General features: G+C 44.7%; 1 protein-coding gene across 4 annotated transcripts in view; it reads left to right on the top strand.

Annotated features, from left to right (window-relative positions):
- Nucleotides 1-22,584, top strand: part of ARHGAP24 (Rho GTPase activating protein 24) — a 383,497-nt gene that overhangs the window by 124,379 nt on the left and 236,534 nt on the right. The window lies entirely within an intron of this gene.

The following is a 22,584-nucleotide window of genomic DNA, read 5'->3' as shown; positions in this document are numbered from 1 at the left end:
GCTTTATTTTTTGGATGAGTTCTACCCGCCTCAGTCAACAGTAGCTTCCAGGGCTAGTCATGTGTTTGGGATGGGAATTCTTGAGAGCTCCGATTCCCTTCATTTTAGGAACAACTCCCATCATTAACCTGCAGCTCAAGGTCTATTTTGAGGACCCTAGGTTTAGTTTTGGAGGAGTTATGCTAGCCACAGACAACTATAGCTTCCGAAGCAAAAAGTGAGGGGGGATGTATAGTTTTCTGGAGGATGTATAGATGTTCTTCCTCTGAGCTGAATGTCGCCTTGTGGGTGTTTCCAATTGGGGAGGGAGGAAATTATTTATTTCTCCTTCCTGTGAACGTTCTGTTCTGATTCCCTTTATATTTAGTACTGTGACTTCTTTGGTCATCCTGAAGCCAGTGGCCAATTTTGAGGTGCCTAGCTTTATTTTTGGAGCATTTACACCTGCCCCAGATGGACAAATGGAGAGACGGATGGATTCTTTTATTATAATAGATTTAGAACATTTAACTCATCTTTCTCTTTAAGTGGACCCAAACTGAGTTCCAGTGACAATCAAACATTGCAAAGTTAAGGATGAAATAGACAAGAAGTGACATTGAGTAGGTACAACTAAATAGCACCTCACACTGAATGTGGGTGTCAGTACTAAAGGTCCTCTGTAATAACGCTGATTTGCAGTTTGCAGAATCTAATCAAAGTGGATGCCTTCCTGGTATTTTTAGCAAGGCCATTTCACAAAGTAGGAGTGGACCCAGAACATGCCCCAGAGTATGATTTGGATCCAGAGCATGATTTGGTAGTGGCTAATCTTCCAACAGTACAGGTGAGAATAACCTATAAGTGTTGGCCTGAAGAGCTGGCCTTGTAAACAGACTAGCGGCCTTTACAGAGCTTTCAAAATAGGCATAACATGTGCACAATGGTCAGCTCCATCATAGTGTAGTGGTTAAGAGCAGGTGCACTCTAATCTGGAGAACCGGGTTTGATTCCCTGCTCTGCTACTTGAGCTGTGGAGGCTTATCTGGCAAACTAGATTAGCTTGTGTACTCCCAACACATGCCAGCTGGGTGACCTTGGGCTAGTCACAGCTCTTTGGAGCTCTCTCAGCCCCACCTGCCTCACAGGGTGTTTGTTGTAAGGGGGAAGGGAAAGGAATTTGTAAGCCTCCTTTCAGGAGAGAAAGGGGGGGGGATATAAATCCAAACTCTTCTTCTTCTTCAAATAAGCAGGCAACTGCATTTTGTACTCATTTAAGTCTCCAAATTTTCTTCATGTGCATTATACAAGCATTTCCTGGCTGTAACCCTGAAGGCGACACTATGCACTCCTAATATGTTTACACAGGGACCTCCCACCATTGCGAACTAGTTATAAACCATGGTTGAATTGCTTTAATCGTCACATCTGTTTGAACATGTGTGTACTGTGTATCACTATAGCAACTTTTGTGTGATCATAGAACCTGTAGAGCATCATGAATTGTGCTTTCAGTTTTCTTTTGGTCTGGGCTGCTTCTGAAATCTCAGGCCTCTATAGACCACCTGCGCCTCAGAACACCTCACCTTCTTTCCCTGAAGATATTTTGGGATTGCAGAGTAAACTGCCGCCTGGAGCTCTCCAACCTAAACCAGATGTGTGAGGACCACCATGACTGTGGCGCCACTAATTTAACTGTAAAACTGCATACGTGATTGTTTTCTTCCCTTTGTTTGTCTGAGTAGGAATTTGGCAGCGTTAAACCTACAGTGTTTGCGATGTTGGTGAAAAAAGACAGATTTTTTTAATGTGCTCTCTTCCCAAAATCTCACTGGACTTTTACCCAGGGACTGGCCAGCAGAATATTTCAAAGGGCCTTTCCCCACTTACCTTAAGCCCCGCGCTACTCTCCTCAAGTAGCGCGGGGTCCCCCAGCACTCCCCACGACAGGGGCGGCGACAGCGCAGCCGCCACGACGCTGCCTCTGTCATGCCCCCTCAGCGCGCGGCATCCCTGGTGCTCTTGTAAATGGCGCCTTTTGAAGACGCCCAGGCGCGCGCCAGGGATGCCGCGAGCTGAGAGCAGCACGCAGCATAGGGGGGATCCTGGTGAGTTGGGAAACGCCCAAAGTCATCATGACTGAGGTCTTGACTCAACCACGGAATGGAAACAGAGGGCCAGGTTTAATATATTCAGAAAAATCAGCTTTACTTAAGCCAGGGGTGTGCAACTCTGATGCTCCAGATGTTCATGGACTACAATTCCCATTGTTAACGTGATTGCTGTGCTTGTATTTAGTCTTTTTGCTGGTCTGTGACTGTATTGAATGAATGAATGAATGAATGAATGAATGAATGAATGAATGAATGAATGAATGAATGAATCTTGGCCTTGCTAGATCTGCCCACAGAGTTTGGGGTGGCTGAGGGGGGGACAGGAGGCAAGTCTCAACTCCAGACTAGAACAAAAATGGGCACTCCTCCACATGTAGCCCGCTGGTGACTTTGGGCTAATCACAGTTCTCTCAGTACTCTCTCAGCCCGACCTGCCTCACAAGGTGTCTGTTCTGGGGACAGGAAAGGAAGGAGTTTGTGCACTGATTTGAGATTTCTTTCAGTTGAAAAAAGTGGGATATAAATCCAAGCTCTGCTTCTTCTGGGGCTTTATATGAAGATAAGCGTGGTCACTGAGTTAACAGCTGGCTACTATCCTTGCCAACATTCCACCAAGGCCAATGTGCACATTTCTTCTGTGTGGGATCTGGTGGCATGTGTTGCCAAGGGCTGACAGGGCTGCCAAGATGGCAGGGGAGTGGAGCGGGGGGGTTGGGCGGTTGGTGGTAAGTTTAAATTCCTGAGAAACCAAGCAGTTGCTCCTGACTCATTCTGTTGTCATGCAAGGGTGAGGGAGCAGCCGGCACAACTCGAGCAATGCTTGGGTTTAGCAGCAGTTAGAAATGTCTCTGGTGGTGGAAAGTGCTGTCAAATCACAGCTGACTTATGGCAACCCTATAAGTTTTTCAAGGCGCGGGACAGAGATGGTTGGCTATTGCTTGCTTCTGCATAGGAATTCTGGACTTTTGGGACGGTCTCTTTTCCAAGTACTAACCAGGACTGACCAGGCCCCTGCTTAGCTTCTGAGAAATTTTGTGTTTGTTTTGATTAACTAATTATTTAATTATATCTACACCTCACCCATCCCTGGCAATAGCCAGGCTCAGGGTGGCTTACAAAACAACTAAAACATCATATAAATACAATTTGGCCTGAACAGCTGGAGTGTCTTTGGAGTGTCCAGTCGCTGAAATGTGCGCCCCCCCCCCCACCATTTTTGATTTACCATCATATGCCACCCTGTTAGGGGGGAGTCCGGCCATCCCCTGTTTTAGGGAGGCCTCTAAATTAAATTGGGTTTCGGGATGCCGATATTTTTGTACTGACCGCTGCTTTTAAATGGATTTTATTGGTTTTAGTAATTGCACTGATTGTAACGACAAATTGTATATATATGGATATTGTTGTGCACCGCCCAGAGCCCTTCGGGGATGGGGCGGTCTACAAATCCAAACAATAAATAAAATAATAAATAAATTTGTAAAAACTAGGGCACAGGTGTCAAACTTGTGGCCCTCCAGATGTTCATGAACTACAATTCCCATCAGCCCTTGGCAGTATAGCCAATGCCCATGTTGGGAGTAACTGATGGGAATTGTAGTTCATGAACATCTGGAGGGCCGTGAGTTTGACACCCCTGAACTAGGGTGTCAAAATCTAAAATTGCATTTACAGGTGGTGATGAATAACATCCTGGTCTATAAAAATCTCGATTTCCTCATGGAAGAACAAGATATAAGTGTATTTAATCAACAGTTAAAGTACAATATTAAAAAAGACAAGAAGAGAAAAAAAAGAAAAAAGATTACGTAATATTTTTCAAGCTTACCAAGAGTTTATGAAAAACTTCCAATTTTCCTCACAAAGAACTCAAAGATCGTCATCAAACCCTTGCTGTTTGTTCTCTCTGCCTCCAAGATGAAAAAACTTCCATCTAAGAGACAGAGAAAAAACAAAAAGAAAACTATACATAGTGATCATATTTTATATTTAAAGCACATAACCATCCTTATCATTTCATATACCCTAAAGCCAAATTTCCATTCAATATATTCAATCCATAGTTCCCATTCCACCTTAAAATCCATAATCCACTTATCATCTGTATATCTAGTTAATTTTGCCGATTTGGCTAAGCCCATTACTTTATATTGTCATTCATGGATTGTGAGTACTTCTTTTAATTTCCATTTCTTAGGCCATATTATTCTTGCGGCAACAGAGAAACATCTAAAGGGCTCTTTTTCTATCTCCTCACGAAGCACTGTTTAGAAGTAGATCGGATATAGAAAAGACCTGGCTTATAAAGATCTCTTGGAGGAGCACATAAAGGAAAACAAGATAGAATATAAATTGAAATCTTTAGAAACTTTGGAAAAAGAAGGCAAAATAAAAGACTGGTGGCTTTATGCTCAGTTAAAATATAGGTATACCAAAGATAAAAATGAATTTGGCTTTGAAAACAACTCTACATCTTTGTCAACCCAATTGATGAAAAGTAATGAACTTGATTGGTAGAATATATAAAAAATCCTTGACTTAGAAATGGATAATGAATTTAATAAAGAAGAAGAAGAAGAAGAGTTTGGATTTATATCTCCCCTCTATCTCCTGCAGGAGACTCAAAGGGGCTTACAATCTCCTTGCCCTTCCCCCCCTCACAACAAACACCCTGTGAGGTAGGTGGGGCTGAGAGAGCTCCGAGAAGCTGTGACTAGCCCAAGGTCACCCAGCTGGCGTGTGTGGGAGTGTACAGGCTAATCTGAATTCCCCAGATAAGCCTCCACAGCTCAGGCGGCAGAGCTGGGAATCAAACACGGTTTCTCCAGATTAGATACACAAACTCTTAACCTCCTACGCCACTGCTGCTCCATAAAGAATGTATGATAATCTTGCAAAGAATGTAGAGCATAACATCCAATTAAAAGACTGGCAATATGTTTGGGGAAAGGGCGTAAAATTTACAAATAGTTACTACATAAGAGAGAAAATATATACAATGCGCTACCAATGGTATTTAACACCAGCAAAGATCTCAAAAATGAATAACAACAACAACAATAGCAGTAGCAGCATTGTATTGTTGAAGGCTTTCACGGCCGAAATCACAAGGGAATTGTGGGTTTTCCGGGTTGTATGTATTGCAGTAGCATTTTTTCCTGATGTTTCACCTGCATCTGTGGCTGGCATCTTCAGAGGATCCAGAAATAGTGCCAATAGTGTTGGTAGTGCCAGAAAGAAATGGGTACTTTTTACCACCAATGGTGCCACTGTGAAAAAGCAAAACAATTTTTGAAAGAAATTCATGAAGAAATCTCTAAAACTCTGAAAAGAAAAATTATAGCTAACTCAGAAGCTAATTTACTTGGTATTTTGGGCAGATCCTTAGCTTCTGAGATCTGATGATATTCAGATAATCTGAGTCCTCCAAGTCACAGCGGAAGCTTCTCTAGGAATCCATAATATCATTTCCCTGTTGTTTGGGCACTATTAAAAACCTCAATCCTTGCTTTGTTTCTAGTATTTTAAAGGGAAAAAACATCCCAGCTATTGGTGCTTTTCAAAAACTGCCCCAAAATTTGGGGGCCATCTTTTTGGGGTGTTGCTTCATTGATACCCCAAATTTGCAGCCTGATTTGCAGGATGCATTTCCACCTGCTGTGTCTTCTACGGTTGTCGAAAGGCAAAACATAGAAGACCTTTAGATGTTTCTTCCACAGTGCACAATTTTCAACTAGGTGAACCTGATTTTAGTCTGAACAGCATCTCCCTGTGTATTGACTACCCTATATGAGCCATCGGCTCACACAGCTGGGAATTAATCCCCAGGAAACACTACAGGTTTGATCCTCGATATTTAAATAAGGAATTTGTCCAGGGCTTATTTCTTCATGTGTAAAATGCACCCACTAGCTTCCGTTTCTTTGGAGTGAAAACAAAATCTAATTAGAGGTGATTATTATGAACTCTACTCCGTCAAATGAATTTGCTGCTGGCACTAACGTTTGGAGACTCTTGGACGTAGGGTGGAAAAATATCTAACCTGTGCTTTCATATGCAAATAGGGCTCAGTGTGCTGCCGAAGGAACTAATAATCTTCTCTGTTATGGGCCATTGATGCCTCACATTCAGCCATGGATGTTCACCTTCTATTAGCATTTGGATTGTTCACTTGAAGTGAAACATGTTGGACTAAATATTCATATTCCCCCTGCTTAAAATTTAGCTTGAGCAAGAGCGTTCGTGATGCCCGGAAGATCAGCTTTTTTACGGAAGGCTCGTGTTTGTAGAACAGGGTTCCTGGCCCAGGCAACTTGACTGCCCACAATCTATGCTATAGACAGCCACTAAGTCTTGAAAGCATTGTTCTCACTCTGTAAATGCTCACGGATTAAGGAAAGAAGCCTGCAACACTCAAAAGGTGCAGGGACACTTAAAAATGATCATTGGTTTGGATCCAACCAGCTTTTTTGCTCAATCCTGCCGAGTTTTCCTTCTTACTGCAGTCCCTGCCCTACATATCTTTTATGAAGGGTTACCAGGTTCCAAGTAGGGCCAGAAGATCTTGATCTCCAGGTAACCAAGATCAATTTGCCTGTAGAAAATGGCTGCTTCAAAGGGTGCACTCTATGGCATTATTCCCGGTTGAAATTCCTCCCCAGGCTCCACTTCCCAAATCTCCAGGAACTTCCCAGCCCGGATTTGGACTGTCTGTGCATGCCCCCATGCTGCCCAACATAACCTTTTATGATAAAAAGAAACCTCCCCCCTTCCATGGGTGGAAAACAGGCACAAATGACCGTGATGGTATCAGGTCCTTTCCCTGACCTGGATAGCCCACTCTTATCAGAGTTTGGAAACTAAACAGAGGTGCCTTGGCTAGTATTTGGAAGGGAGGCCACCAAGGTATATCAGGGTCACTATGCAGAGGCAAGCAATGGCAACCACTTCTGTTAGTCTCTTGTCTTGATAACCTTAAGTCAGCTGTGCCGTGCCAGCAATGCCCACCAAAACCAGACCCTTTAAGCAGGGGGGAAAACGCCCGGTGCACTGGTGCGTCCGCCCGGCCATGCCAACATCTGCCCTGTCCCGCCCATGCCACGCCCATGCCATGCCCCCACAGGGGTGGGCGCCCGGTGTGTCATTCCCCACATTCCCTTGGAGCTATGCCTCTGCCTTTAAGCAAAACTGAATGTCTGCAATAAAAGGAAGCAGGAACTAAGACAATATCAAAGAAGAATAGTCTTGTTTCTGCTGAAGAACTTCTGATCAGAAACCAGGCAGGCTTTTCCCGCTTCCATATGCAGAGGCCAGTGGGAAGCTGAACCATGCTGAAAGGGGGGAGGAGAGAAAAAAAGAAAGTAAATAATAAGCCCACCCTGAAATCTATCAGACCTTGAACAATACAGTGAAACAGATGTGGGGCAAAAGACATATGTTAAAGATCATCTGTGAAGACAACACCAGACCTACAAACAGGATTGCAGCGTGTCCAAGTAGAGCATTATGATCTTGCGTTACATCATCCAGCTTCTTCTTCAAGTCAGCCAAGGACAATCACCGCTGGCAAAGGATGTTGAGCTGAGCAGCAGCAACTCTGATCCAGCTGGGGTTCGGTGCACTGGGTGGGGAGTCTGCCCTTCATTTGTGTAAAAGAACTGCACTCTTTTGGGACTTTATTAGCGCTACTTGAAGTAATATCACGTGTGGCTGTTGCAAAGCATGTTGCCTCGTCTTCTGACGACACAACATGGGACTGCAACTGTGTAGTTATATAGCTCGCTGATGAGGATTTGATAGGATTAGGATAGACTTCTAGAAGTCTTCTAGAAGCTCGTTCTGTGACTGCAAGGCTGCATAGTGAATGATATGACCTCTGTGCAGTGGCGTATTTGCCTCGGGACATGGGGTACCCTATGTCCCCGGGTGCCCCCTAGTGGAGGGCACAAAAATTTCAGGTTCATTTGTGTGTTTTTCTATTTTTAGGTTGTTTTCAGTTTTCGGCCTGCAGGGGGCACAGTTGTTAGAATCATGCTTTCCACTAGGAAGAATTCTCATCAGTTTCTGTCAGCATGGCCACTGGCTGGTAGGGTCACGGGAATCAGGTTCGAACATCTGGAGAACCGCAGGTTCCCTACCCCTGGGCTAGCAGCACCAAAATTTCAGGGATTTTTCAGGAGACTCTCCTGATGATGCCACCCAAGTTAGGTGAGGTTTGGTTCAGGGGGTCCAAAGTTATGGACTCCCAAAAGCAGTGCTCCATCCCCCATTGTTTCCAGTGGGAGCTAATAGGAGACCTTTGAGAGTCCATAACTTTGGATCCCCTGAACCAAACTTCACCAAACCTGGGTGGTATCATCAGGAGAGTCTCCTAAAGATACTCTGAAATTTTGGTGCTACTAGCTTAACAATTGCACCCCTGAAGCCGGCACCCCCCAAATTTCCCCAGATTCTCCTTTTAAATCCACCCCCTTCAGCATGGGCTTAAAGGGAGAATGTGAGGCGCCAAATTCAGGTTTTGTCCAGGGCTCCAGTTTGCCTAGATATGCCTCTGCCTCTGTGTTAGGCAGAGAAGAAGCTCTCCCTTCACTCCTGCAATGGCTAGTGTGGCCAACTGCCAGATGGAGAATGGAGATCTCCCAGAATCTTATATTCCAAAAGTCACATGACAGCTCATCTGCAGATACATAAATCCATGGATTGGGGCTACACTCCCCAAAAAACAGATCGTCCTGCAAACCTGGGGGACTGCATGCTTTGGAGGTGGATTCTGTGGCATTCTACTGGCTGAGCTACCCTCCTCAAAATTGACCCTCCCCAGTCTCCACTCCCAAATGTCCAGGAATTTCCCAATCTGGAGATGGCAACCATAGTAGAGGCAGTTGGAGCAGAGTCCTTTGTGGCAGCAGGGCCAGAAGCAAATCCCCTGTGGTGGCTTCTTTTTTTGACAACAAGACCAGCAGCAAATTCCTTGAGCCAGCATGAGGGAGTAAAGAGCAATGGAGTCTCATCTGGAGAACTGGGTTTGATTCCCCATCCCTCCACATGGGTGGCAGACTCTAATCGGGTCAACCCGGTTTATTTCCCCACTCCTCCACATGAAGCTTGGGACAGTCACAGTTTTTTTTCTGAACTCTCTCAGCTCCATCTACCTCACCCGGTGTCTGTTGGGGGGAGGAGGAAGGAAGGCAATCGTAAGCTGCTTTAAGACTCCTTGAAAGTAAATAAAAACCAACTCTTATTTGGCTGATGGATAGTGTCACACTTGTCTGCCCCTTGCAATAGCATCATTCCTGGAAGAAGGTGGAAAGCCTTCTTATGGTTTTTCATATTCTGGGCAGTGACAGATACCAGAATACCCTCCCATTTATTCAGGTCATCCATGAATCTAGGGCTCATTCCGTACATGCAGAATAATGCACTTTCAAACTGCTTTCAGTGCTCTTTGAAGCTGTTCGGAATAGCAAAATCCACTTGCAAACAGTTGTGAAAGTGGTTTGAAAACGCATTATTTTGCGTGTGCGGAAGGGGCCTAGGGTAGGAGTGAATCAGTAATTCTCAGTGGAGTCTTCTGGAGTATGCTGTGATTGTTTGGCATTCACTAACCCCCCACCCACACCCCACTCCCGCAAAATGCAGCCTCCTAAAGTGGGAGGCGCATTTTTTAGCTTTTCCTAGAAAAATTAAATTAAGAAGAGATCCTTAAAATGAGTACAAGGAACGACTGTATGCTTTTCCATTCCTCGGAGAAGCAATGCCAGCTTATCACATATGGGTGCTTTTCAAAGTGAGATTGCTATCCTCAGACGGCGGCATAAGTGTATTTCTAGCCAGTTTTTGATACCTCCAAGAGCAAGAATGATTTGCTGTTCTGACTGAGTAAAGCACAACCTCTAGCTGATACCGATAGTTTTTTTTATTGCTCCAACAAACTAAAAGGGGACTCCCATGCAATCACGATCGGTAGCTGCTACAAACCAGATAGCAGCGGACCAGAAATCCGCTGAGCAGTTGGAAGGTAATGTAGAAAAAGAGCAAATTTAATTTTTGCTTGAGTCGTTTTTGGGTACAGTGTCATAGTAACATATGAGGAGAATTCTTGGGGAATTTGACTGATCCTTGCCAGAGCCAATAGGGTTGGGACCCTATTTCAGAAGGTTGGACAAGTCATGAAGAAACCACAAACAAAGTATAGCCCATTTTATTCAGGTTTCTGGCCAAGTGACCCGAAGAGCCATCGTCATGCGATAAAGTATCCAACTAGTTTATCCGGGAGACTTCGTTCGAATCTCCATTCTGACATGGAAGCTTGCTGGGTGACCTTGGGTCAGTCATTTGCTTTCTCTGAAGCCCCTTCCGCACATGCAGAACAATGCATGTTCAATCCACTTTGCAGCTGGATTTTATTGTGCGGAATAGCAAAATCCACTTGCAAACAATTGCAAAAGTGGATTGAAAGTATGTTATTCTGCAAGTGCGGAAGGGGCCTGCGCCTAACTTACATCATAGGTCTGTTATTAGAATGTAGTGAAGGAGGAGAAGATTTGGTGTAAGCTGCCTGGGTCCCCAAGGAGGAGAAAAACAGGGTCGAAATATCTGAATAAACTGATGCAGTCATCCATCCATCCATCCATCCATCCATCCATCCATCCATCCATCCATCCATCCATCCATCCATCCATCCATCCATCCATCCATCCATCCATCCATCCATCCATCCATCCATCCATCCATCCATCCATCCATCCATCCATCCATCCATCCATCCATCCATCCATCCATCCATCCATCCATCCATCCATCCATCCATCCATCCTTTTATTATTAATCATTTATTGTAGGTTACTGCTGCAATAGTTTTAAGGTTTTGTATTGTTTTAATTGGGGCTATTCGATTTGTTTTATCGTGTTGTTATCTGTTGTTGTACACCGCTCTGAGCCCTCCGGGGGTAGGGCGGTTTATCAAATCGAATAAATAAATAAATAAATAAATACATAAATAAATAAATAAATAAATAAATAAAATCTATACCCTGCCCTTCCCAACTGGGCTCAGGGCAGCAACAACAAAATTACAATTTAAAACAACTATAAAACAAAATTATCTTTTAAAACAAATATAAAACATCAGTCCATCATTAAAACATTAAAACAACAGTCAGATGGCGCTAACCCTCCCCCACTTGAGATGTTGAACATAAAAGTGATCTATTTTTGCTAGCAAAACATGTTTATGTGAAATCGGGATGAGTCAGCATCATCAGTAAATAACACCACCACCCTGGAATAATGGGAGTCTTAAATATTCCTGCCTAATGATCCGACCCTAGCATTAAACATCTTGATATAATCCTGTTGTACAGGGCAGTTTACACCATAGTGATCTGACTGTCACTTTAACACCTGCCTGATATGAAAGAGATTACAGGAAACCCAGTCACAAGCCTTTTGTCTAAGAACATGGGTTTTGTACTGTCTCTTTAAAAACAAAACTCGTATTCTTTGGAGAACAGCCGTATCAGTAGGCTCCTTCCTTGGATCCCGTACAAGCCCTGCTTGCTGATTCAAGTAGCAATGCAAAATATCCGAGAATGTTTTCATTAATCTGTAACTGGGGAAGGACGGTGGGAATCAAATTCCTTTGGTCTATCGCCGCTCAACAAAATCTTCCTCTGTCCATTACCTTTGAGATAAAAGTAGTATTTTCAGCTGAATAAGCAGCTTGAAGAACAACACAACTTGTTGCTAAGGGTAGAGGTTTTATTAGCAGCTTCCTGCCAAGTGCATTACCTCGTGAAGAAAGAAAAACTGAATGAACCTAAAGCCAGAATCTAAAAATTACCTCCTTTAGCCTTTACTGAGGGATCTTAACACAGTTGTTTGAACCTGATATAGCCTTGTAGGTGCTACTTATTCTTCGGTCCCTCTCCCTGACTCTTGATTTATAAACACTCACACACAATAGTTGTAGAGGTGTAAAAACATGTTTTTGTTTCAAGGTACCTTGAAATGGTTTCAAATATTACTCTTTAAACACCATCGGCATGATCCACAGAAAATGAACTCTCGTTGATTTTTAAAGCAGAAAGTTAAGAAGATGCTTAACTTACCCATTTGCTTTTGGATTTGTTTACGTTTGGCTGGATCATGACTTTATATCAGTGATGGCGAACCTATGGCACGGGTGCCAGAGGTGGCACTCAGAGCCCTCTCTGTGGGCACGCACAGAGTTCATCATGTGGGGGGGGGGAATTCCCCCCCCCCAACACATCTAGGCTGGCCTGGGCCGCTGGGCTCGATTATTAGCATTAAACCTAAGACCTAGTTTTGGGGAAGCAGTATAGATAACCCTGTTAAGCGCTGTTAAACCCCACTGATTTTCCTGCAAAGAACTAAAGTGCGATCCTTTACCTGGGAGTAAGCTCAGTTGCAGGCAATGTGGCTTGCTTCTGAGTAAACCCTCCTAGGGTCGTGATTCACCCGTTCGAAGAGTTGCATGGTTGCTTCAAAGCAAAGCCAACAACTACCACCAAGCTTACTCCCGAGTAACGCATGCCTCAGAGCCAACCATTTTTTCCAACTAAAACCTCAGTATTCAGGTTAAATTGCCGCGTTGGCACTTTGTGATAAAGAAGTGGGTTTTGGGTTGCAGTTTGGGCACTCGGTCTCGAAAAGGTTCGCCATCACTGCTTTATATGTTTAGTATCTGGATCGGCGTTTCATTTGGCTTCCCAAACTTGTTCGCTGCGGGGGAGGGGGGCGTAGAAAGGGGAAGGCAAATGCAAACCACCCCATAAATATAGTCTGCCTAATCGACGTCATGATGTGATGTCACCCCTGGTCAGTAACGACCAGGTGCGGAATGAATTTATCTTTGCTGGGGAGAATATCTGTGATAAAAAATGAATGTGCTTCCAAGAACGTTATTTCTCTTCCAGGTGTTGCCAGCAATTAACACCGCAACATGCTTTAAAGTTTACACAATGGCAACAAGATCTTAGCAATTTTGTTTGGCAGGGCAAGAAACCAAGACTAAAATATAAAAATTTGCAAGATGCGAAAGACAGAGAAGGTTTAGAAGAGAAGAAGAAGAGTTTGGATTTATATCCCCCCTTTTCTCTCCTGCAGGAGACTCAAAGGGGCTGACAATCTCCTTGCCCTTCCCCGCTCACAACAAACACCCTGTGAGGTAGGTGGGGCTGAGAGAGCTCCGAGAAGCTGTGACTAGCCCAAGGTCACCCAGCTGGCGTGTGTGGGAGTGCACAGGCTAATCTGAATTCCCCAGATAAGCCTCCACAGCTCAGGCGGCAGAGCGGAGAATCAAACCCGGTTCCTCCAGATTAGATACACGAGCTCTTAGCCTCCTACGCCACAGAATTGTATTGTGAAGCAACTGCAGTGATCTGGATTAGCGAATGGGTGATGCTAAGAAATGGCAAATGCAGTTCAATGTAGCAAAATGCAAAGTGATGCACATAGGGGCAAAAAATCCAAACTTCACATACACGCTACAGGGGTCAGTGCTATTAGTCACAGACCAGGAAAGGGATTTGGGTGTCTTAGTTGATAGTTCCATGGGAATGTCAACTCAATGCATGGCAGCTGTGAAAAAGGCAAACTCTATGCTGGGGATCATTAGGAAAGGAGTTGATCATAAAACTGCAAGGATTGTCATGCCCTTATATCAAGCAGTGGTGCGACCGCACTTGGAGTACTGTGTTCAGTTCTGGTCGCCGCATCTCAAAAAGGATATCGAAGAGATAGAAAAAGTGCAGAGAAGGGCAACGAGGATGATTGAAGGATTGGAGCACCTTCCTTATGAGGAGAGGCTGCAGCGTTTGGGACTCTTTAGTTTGGAGAGGAGGCGGCTGAGGGGGGATATGATTGAAGTCTACAAAATTATGCATGGGGTAGAAAATGTTGACAGAGAGAAATTCTTCTCTCTTTCTCACAATACTAGAACCAGGGGGCATTCATTGAAAATGCTGGGGGGAAGAATTAGGACTAATAAAAGGAAACACTTCTTCACGCAACGTGTGATTGGTGTTTGGAATATGCTGCCGCAGGAGGTGGTGATGGCCACTAACCTGGATAGCTTTAAAAGGGACTTGGACAGATTTATGGAGGAGAAGTCAATCTATGGCTACCAATCTTGATCCTCCTTGATCTCAGATTGCAAATGCCTCAGCAGACCAGGTGCTCAGGAGCAGCAGCAGCAGAAGGCCATTGCTTTCACCTCCTGCATGTGAGCTCCCAAAGGCACCTGGTGGGCCACTGCGAGTAGCAGAATGCTGGACTAGATGAACTCTGGTCTGATCCAGCAGGCTAGTTCTTATGTTCTTATGTTCTTATGATGCTGAAAAATGATAGACTGTTGGACTTGGAGGGGTTTGATAGAAGATTTGGGTGGTATAATTATTTGTGGTATAATAAGGGAAGAGGAGGAGGAGGAGTTTGGATTTATACTCCACCTTTCTCTCCTGTAAGGACTCAAGGTCGCTTACAAGCTCCTTTCCTTTCTTTTCCCCACAACAGACACCTGGTGAGGTAGGTGGGGCTGAGAGAGTTCTGAGGGAACTGTGACTAGCCCAAGGTCACCCAGCAGGAATGTAGGAGTGCGGAAACACATCTGGTGCACCAGATAAGCCTCTGCCACTCAGGTGGAGGAGTGGGGGAATCAAACCCGGCTCTTCAGATTAGAATCCACCTGTTCTTAACCACCACACCACACTGGCACTGGAGGTAATGACCAGGTGCTTGTACAGAGGACTACCTTTATCTTTTTTTTCTCCATGTAAAGATACACAGTCACTGTCATCTGCAGCAGTATCCTGCCGTACGTTCCCTCATCTATTGAAGTGAGGCAAACAGCTACTACAAAAAAGATCTTCTCTATTTGGCAGGTTGCTTCATTGTATTCCTTCCAGACGCTGGGACCCTATCAGCTTTTCTGACATGTTCATTGTCATGCAGTCTGATGGAGTCCTGCCCCCTGGCCATCTCACTGCTCCACACAGCAGGCAGTTGTTTCAATAGATGGTTAAATCAGACCCAAATCATATCAATCAGCCGTGAATAAACACTGCGTTTCAAAACAAATCCTAACGTTCAAGTGTCCGTCTGAGCAGTCGGTAGTGGCATTAATGACTGCCAATCTGTCGGGATGGCAGCCTTTTCATGCATGCACAGATTTGGGCAGGAGTCTTTTCAGCCGCCTTCAGAGTCATTCGGTGACAAACTTAACAGACCCAACGATGGGCTCACATCTGAGATGTGCTGTCAAACTTATTATGCTGAAAATTGACGGTCCCTAGTTATGCCCAGTAGGGTTGATTTTCATGTGGGACTGACATTTTAGACTCCAGACAGTCACTTATTTCATTTCTGCGTTTGTCAACGGTTGGTGCTTTTTGAAATAGCCACTAATGGGAGATTTCTGTCCTTGATGAGTTATAAACTACCCCTCTGTAGACTGGTTTCGTGTGTGTGTGTGTGTGTGTGTGTGAATTTGGAGAGCTTTCATGAAACACAAGAAGAAACAAGACTGCAGGCCTCTGATCTTACCCTGGGTTACTTTTAAAAGCCACATTATTTATTTACCTATTTTTGTTTATTAGTTCGCTTTAATACACCGCCCTGTCCCCTAAGGGCTCTGGACGGTGTACAAATTAAACATATCCATATACCCCAATAAAAGAAATAAATTACATTGCAGTTAAAACAATTTAAAACATCCAACATCTCCAACAGCACAGATCTAATCAACAGTAGCAGCCATATCAGTAGCCCAATCATAGGGCAGTCAAGTAATTCAAGGTGGAAAAGTGTGTAGGGGTGGCACCTCACCGGCCGGCCTCACCAAAAGCCCAGTGGAACAACTCCATCTTACAGGCCCTGTGGAACTGTTCTAGGTCCCGCAGGGCCCTGATGGTCAGGGGGAGGTTGCTCCTCCAGGTAGGGGCCAGGGCACTAAAGGCCCTGGCCCAGGTGGAGGCCAGACGGATCATAGAGGGGCCCGGGACCACCAGCAGATTAGCCTCTGCTGAGCGCAGAGGCCGAATAGGGCAGTGACGGCGAACCTTTTCGAGACCGAGTGCCCAAACTGCAACCCAAAACCCACTTATTTATTGCAAAGCGCCAACACAGCAATTTAACCTGAATACTGAGGTTTTAGTTTACAAAAAATGGTTGGCTCCGAGGCATGCATTACTCAGGAGTAAGCTTGGTGGTAGTTGTTGGCTTTGCTTTGAAGCAACCGTGCAACTCTTCCAATGTGTGAATCATAACTCTAGGAGGGTTTACTCAGAAGCAAGCCCCATTGCCAGCAACCAAGCTTACTCCCAGGTAAAGGATTGCACTTTCATTCTTCGCATGAAAATCAGTGGGGTTTAACAGCGCTGAACAGGGTTACCTACACTGCTTCCCCAAAACTAGGTCTTATGTTTAATGCTAATAATCGAGCCCAGCGGCCTAGGCCAGCCTAGATGTGTGCAGGGAGGTGTGAGCGACTCAGTTTGCGTGTGCCCACAGAGAGGGCTCTGAGTGCCACCTCTGACACCCGTTTGTTTGCCACCACTGGACTAGGGACATATGAGGACAGTCGTCTAAGTCTAAGTGCTCATGATCCAGTGTTCTGGATCTGACTTTGCTGGTTTGACTCTGCTTTCTGTCTGGATGGGAAATTTCCTGAGAAGAACTGGATGGGCTATAAACATGAGAGTAAAAAAGGCACCAAGGAGGGTTTGCCGTTGGGTATAGGTGTGTGTTAGAGAGCATGCTCAAACCATCATCTGAATCCTCCCTTATGACTAACTCCCAAGAGGTCAGCATGTCTACTGCAAAGTGTTCCACATAGTTCCCCCAAAGTGTTCCCCATAGTGGTTAGTTTGTCTGCCTGGGTGAACTTAAAATGAAAACAACGAACCCTTCCAAAATGATGAAAAGTTCATTGAGCATCCTTCCCTGGTAATCTTTAACTTAGCAGAGTAATTATCTTGATCAACAGAAGCCTCTTTCTCTCATGTGCTGAATGACTTGCCCACTTCTCTTGGATAAGCGCAACTGTTTGGGATGTCCTTTGAGTCAGTATTCAGCTTTGCTTTTTGTATCTAGTCACCAATTTCCAGTCAGGGGCACAAGAAAGGGGAGATAGGATTCTTATCCCACTACAGATGGTAATTTTCTGCCCCAAGCATTTATCTCCTTCTACAATCAAGCTGATTACATCCTGCATTGTACCTTTGCATACTGACTCCTTTCTTGGCAACACCCTCCCATCTACAGAATGAGATATAAAGAAATGGGGTCTCCATTCCCACTTGCATCTGATGAAGACAGCTTCACTCTAAAAAGCTCATACCTCCAAAACGTTGTTGGTCTCTCAAGTGCAACTGGACTAAAATCTAACTGTTCTACTGCAGACTAACATGGCTAGGAGCAGCAGTGGCATAGGAGGTTAAGAGCTCGTGTATCTAATCTGGAGGAAGCAGGTTTTATTCCCAGCTCTGGGGAATTCAGATTAGCCTGTACACTCCCACACACGCCAGCTGGGTGACCTTGGGCTAGTCACAGCTTCTCGGAGCTCTCTCAGCCCCACCTACCTCACAGGGTGTTTGTTGTGAGGGGGGAAGGGCAAGGAGATTGTCAGCCCCTTTGAGTCTCCTGCAGGAGAGAAAGGGGGGATATAAATCCAAACTCTTCTTCTTCTACCCTGGGCCAGTGATGGCAATGTTTTACAGGATCTGCATTCTCTTCCAGTCCTGACTAGCTAGGCTTCCTTCAGCAGGGAAATAAGATAAAACAGCCCCTGCTCTGCTGCTACCTACAAAGAAAGACTTCCAAAGTTTGTGCTTAATTGATGATAATTATAAAATGGATGGGAATGTCTTTACGGCTCGCGCTGATTGATGTGACAGTTATCACAGCAGCATTGCGCAGGATGCTCTGATGAGCAAGATATTTTATCTCACTGTCTCTACCCTCGCATAAATATTTTAAAAATGAAAGGGATAATAAATCTGTCTGCTGCACATACGCAGTTGGGCTGCCAAACGTGCCACCTGTTTAGGATTTTAATGAACGGCTCTGGATTCAGGAAAGGCAAATATCCCCAGTCACAATTTTTTCTTCCTTTTTTTTTTTTTTGCTGCAGGCCATATTTATTTATTTATCTTAAAAACGCAACACTTTAGTAGGATTATTTTAGAAATCTTTTACACATTCTGCTGCAAGGGGCAACCCTCGGCTTCTAATTAGAATTGTGCTGATGGGGACAGAGAGGGGAAGGCTTACAGTTTTGGAGCTCGCCTGGGGGACTTTTCGCAGCCCAGTTGGGAAGGTGGACTTTTCACCGACATACTTGAACAGCATTGCGAGGTCTTTGCTGGAGTGCTGATGAAGTCAATAATCCTGCGCGATTTTCTGGAACCTTTGTAGTGAAAAAGGAGAGGATATTTTGCAGAACTTCTTTCCTGCTATCTGCTTTTATTTAGGGTTGTCAGGCCCCACCAGGGCAGGAGCGGCGGGGGTGGGGTGGGTGTAGAGTTTTGAGAAAGGAGCCTGTTGATGATCGGGACCTCTGAGAGGTAAAATGCCATAGAGTCTCCCCTCTAGAGCACAGGTGTCAAACTCGCGGCCCTCCATATGTTATGGACTACAGTTCCCATCATCCCCTGCCAGCATCATGCTGGTGGGGGGGATGATGGGAACTGTAGTCCATAACACCTGGAGGGCCACGAGTTTGACACCTGTGCTCTAGAGCATCCATTTTCTCCAGAGAATCTCTGTAGTCTGGAAATGTGCTGAAATTCCAGAGGATTCCCAAGTCCCACCTGGAGGTTGGCATCCCTAATTGGACAGCCTGTGTGCGGGTTGGGGGGGGGGGGGAAATAAGGACTGGGGGAATAATTGCTATCCACCCTGAATGAGACAAAAGATATTGTTCTATTACCGGTACTTGTGGTTAAGAAAAATGTTAAAAATTTCTGGTGGGAGACCAGCGACAGAAATTGCAGCAACTTGGACGTTTTCCTTCTTCACCGTATTAGTAAACTGCTTGGGCATTCAGACAACTGGTATCCTAATTCTCCTTTCTTGTCTCTATTTTTTTTGGTCTTTCATATTTTAGTTTAGTTTTCTGTATTTCTGTATCTTCTACAGTTCTAAAAATCACAGGATGTTACTGCTCAGAAAATTAAATCATGCTGGATTCTGTCTTTCAATTCAATGGCTCAATCAGGAAGCCTGTATAAATTGTGTGGGCTGTTACAGGGCAGCCTCCCCCAGTCTGCTCAACTGATGTTTTCATCCCAGCGAAGGTGCATCATGGTGTTTTAATTGTGTGCAGAACTGAAACATTCATGAGAAACTCAGGCAGGTGCAAAATAATTTCCCTTGCCTTTCCAATTCATCATGTTGTTCTCATATCCCAAGTTTCCCTCTCCTCGGTGCAGTCTTTATTGCTCGCCTTTGCTAAGGATGTGCAACAAAAAAGAATTGGGTTTTTTATGGTGCAGCTTTACCAAACACACACCTCTAACCTCCACTTGGCACTTTAAAAAAAATTGCCATTGACTGTGCTGTTGCATCACTTCCAGATAAAACCCAGAAGTTATACATGGTAGCTCTAGGAATTGCTGGAAACTCTATGGTTTTTACCACACCATTGTTCTGCCTCTGTGATTTTATCCTTGCCAGTTTTCCTTCAAGTGATGTCATGGCACATATGATCCCAGAAGCTCCCACAAGTTACCAGGCATAACCTCTATTTCTGCGTATTTTAGGTTTATAATCATCATAGCTTGGCAACTCTAGTTTGTCTGCACTTTTTTGCATGTTGTGAGCTAATATTCCATACATTACTTGAAGGAGAAAGAAGAGGAAAACCATTCAATCGGCCTTGGTGTTCTTTTCTGTCCACTGAGGCCTGGTTCTTACTGAGGAGATGGCTGTTGCAGATGGGGGCTCACATGGTTGATCGCTCCTCCATGTGGAAGACTAGCATGTCAGGGAAAAAATATTATTTATTAGTTATTAATAGTTCCTCCCACTGGTGGGATCCAAAAATTTTAGTAACAGGTTCTCATGGTGGTGGGATTCAAACAGTGGCGTAGTGCCAATGGGGCTGGGCGGGGCATGACGGGGGCGTGGCTGGGCCTTCCGGGGGCGGGGCATTAATAATTTCTCGGTTACTGTAAAAAACTCTTACTGTAAAAAAAGTTCCTAATTTCCAGCTGGTATCTTTCTGTCCATAATTTAAACTCATTATAGCAAGTCCTATCGTCTACTGCCAACAGAAACAACTACTTCTCCTCTAATTGACTGCCTGTCAAATACTTAATATTTTCCAATACTTAATTTTGTTTCTAGAAATCAAAAGAAGGATACTTTCCTTAAACAAGGAACTTTACCATATTTCTAAAACATGTTCTTACAACAGCCCAACAGAGCGAATGATCCCGTTTTCTATCTTTGCTAACCAGCCACATAGGAAACAGCAGGACTTTATGATTTTTGGACCTAATGGAATTTCTAACGGAAAAGCAGACCCAAGTAGTAATCCCCTCTCGGCACACACAAATAATTAGTAACCCACTCTCGGGAACTGGTGAGAACCTGCTGGATCCCACCTCTGGTTCCTCCACTCAGGCCAGTAAAAACTGATTTGTCCCAGTCTTGCTCAGTGGCCACTCCTGTTTTACGGGACAGGATTCCCAAGGCAGTGAGGAAGGCAGACATTTTAGAGGTTCTGTAAAGCAGAACATTTCTAATGCACTTTTTTGTGGCTTGTGAGTGGATATCTGTTAGTGTGATGAGTAATCGATAACGGCTTTCTTTTTATTTGTTCTGCATTTCCAAGGACTTTTAGCTGGTTTTATGGCCACTTCCCCGTGGCCAATATAGCCTGGGATAAGGAGGTGAAACATCTTGGTTCGGCCATGATTTCCACATGGCTTCCGGGTCGAACTTGGGCCCGCCCTGTGAGATTTCCTATATCCGCGCCTTTCAAAAAATGATAAAATTGGGGGGTTCTTTTAAAACTGTGCTGCTCCCACTCCCATGCAAACACCACGGGAGATGGACAGGTTTATTTTTCCCACCTCGCTGGCTGCAGCCAATCAGAATGAATGGAAAACGGGACAGTTTGCGCATGCGCAGCAATGTTGGCAAGGACAATGAAACTAAACCGGGGCTGTGCATAATCACCTGGAGTTCTTCCTCCTGAACACACTGACGGGCTGCCGTGCGGAGGGAGAAACGGAGATAGAAATATCCCAGTATGTATGATCCTAGTTTTCCCTGGGATATTTTGGCTGTGGGGAAAACACCTTAATGATGGAAACTGCTTTCAATCCGATAAGGAGAAAGTGGGATGTAAATATTTTACATTTTAAGGAAGCCTTTTTTCTGACATGCTGGTTTTCTATGCAGGGAAATGGTTTTTCTGCAGAGCATTTAGCCATTAGACACAACATTTGCTCTAAAGTGGTACAGTCCCTCCAGAAGCAATTTGACCATTTCTCAAAGACGCACTAAGCCCAAGAGGAATTTGTAAGTCTACAGTCGTAAGCATACTGGCTAGGGCAGTGATGGCGAACCTTTTTGAGACCGAGTGCCAAAATTGCAACCCAAACCCCACTTATTTATCACAAAGTGCCAACCCGGCAATTTAACCTGAATGCTGAGATTTTAGTTTAGAAAAAAATGGTTGGCTCCCTCTTCCTCTGCCCCACCTGCTCGAGCAGGGACCAGCCTACTCTAGCCTCCAGCAAGTCCCGCGCGCACCACTCTGTGCCTCTCTGCCTCCTCTGCGCCCCCCCCTCAGGCAGCAGCCACCTGGAGCACAGGCACCAGGCCCACCAGCTGAGTCCTCCCTGCTCACCATGGTGCACGCATGTCGTGCTCAGTGGCCCAGGCCAGCCTAGATGTGTGTGTGTGTGGGGGGGTGTGTGTGTGATTTTCCGCCCCCCACATGACAAACTCTGTGTGCGCGTGCCCACAGAGAGGGCTCCAAGTGCCACCTCTGGCACCTGTGCCATAGGTTCGCCATCACTGTGCTAGGGAGTATGTTTAAACTCAGGAGAGTTTACTTCTGAATAAATGTGCTTGGGACTGTGCTGCTGGAGAAATAAAACAAAAGCCATAACATCAAGCGTCATTCTCCTCCTTTTTTAGAACAATGCTATTCAAGCAAAATTAGTATCTGAAAGTCTAATTTCAAGGGATAATTCCATGATTGCAAATTAAACACTTGGGCTTTTGCTGTAGGAGTTTGAGACACCTGTTTGCTACCAGATAAATCTTATTAAATGCAGACTGTGCCAACGAAAAGATCAGCCACTTTTCAGAAAGGACTCGACTCAGGTGTTTGATAAGCCAATCTTAATAGTGGGATATTCAATATACCTCTCGCTTGCTTATAATTTGTTTTGATTTGTAACCAGAACACTTCCAGTGGTCTCTGGGTGAGAGAAACAAACTAAGCCAATTAAAC

Source organism: Sphaerodactylus townsendi, linkage group LG10 (assembly GCF_021028975.2).
Source record: "Sphaerodactylus townsendi isolate TG3544 linkage group LG10, MPM_Stown_v2.3, whole genome shotgun sequence".
NCBI lineage: Eukaryota > Metazoa > Chordata > Lepidosauria > Squamata > Sphaerodactylidae > Sphaerodactylus > Sphaerodactylus townsendi.
This window is presented reverse-complemented; position numbering and strand designations above follow the sequence as displayed.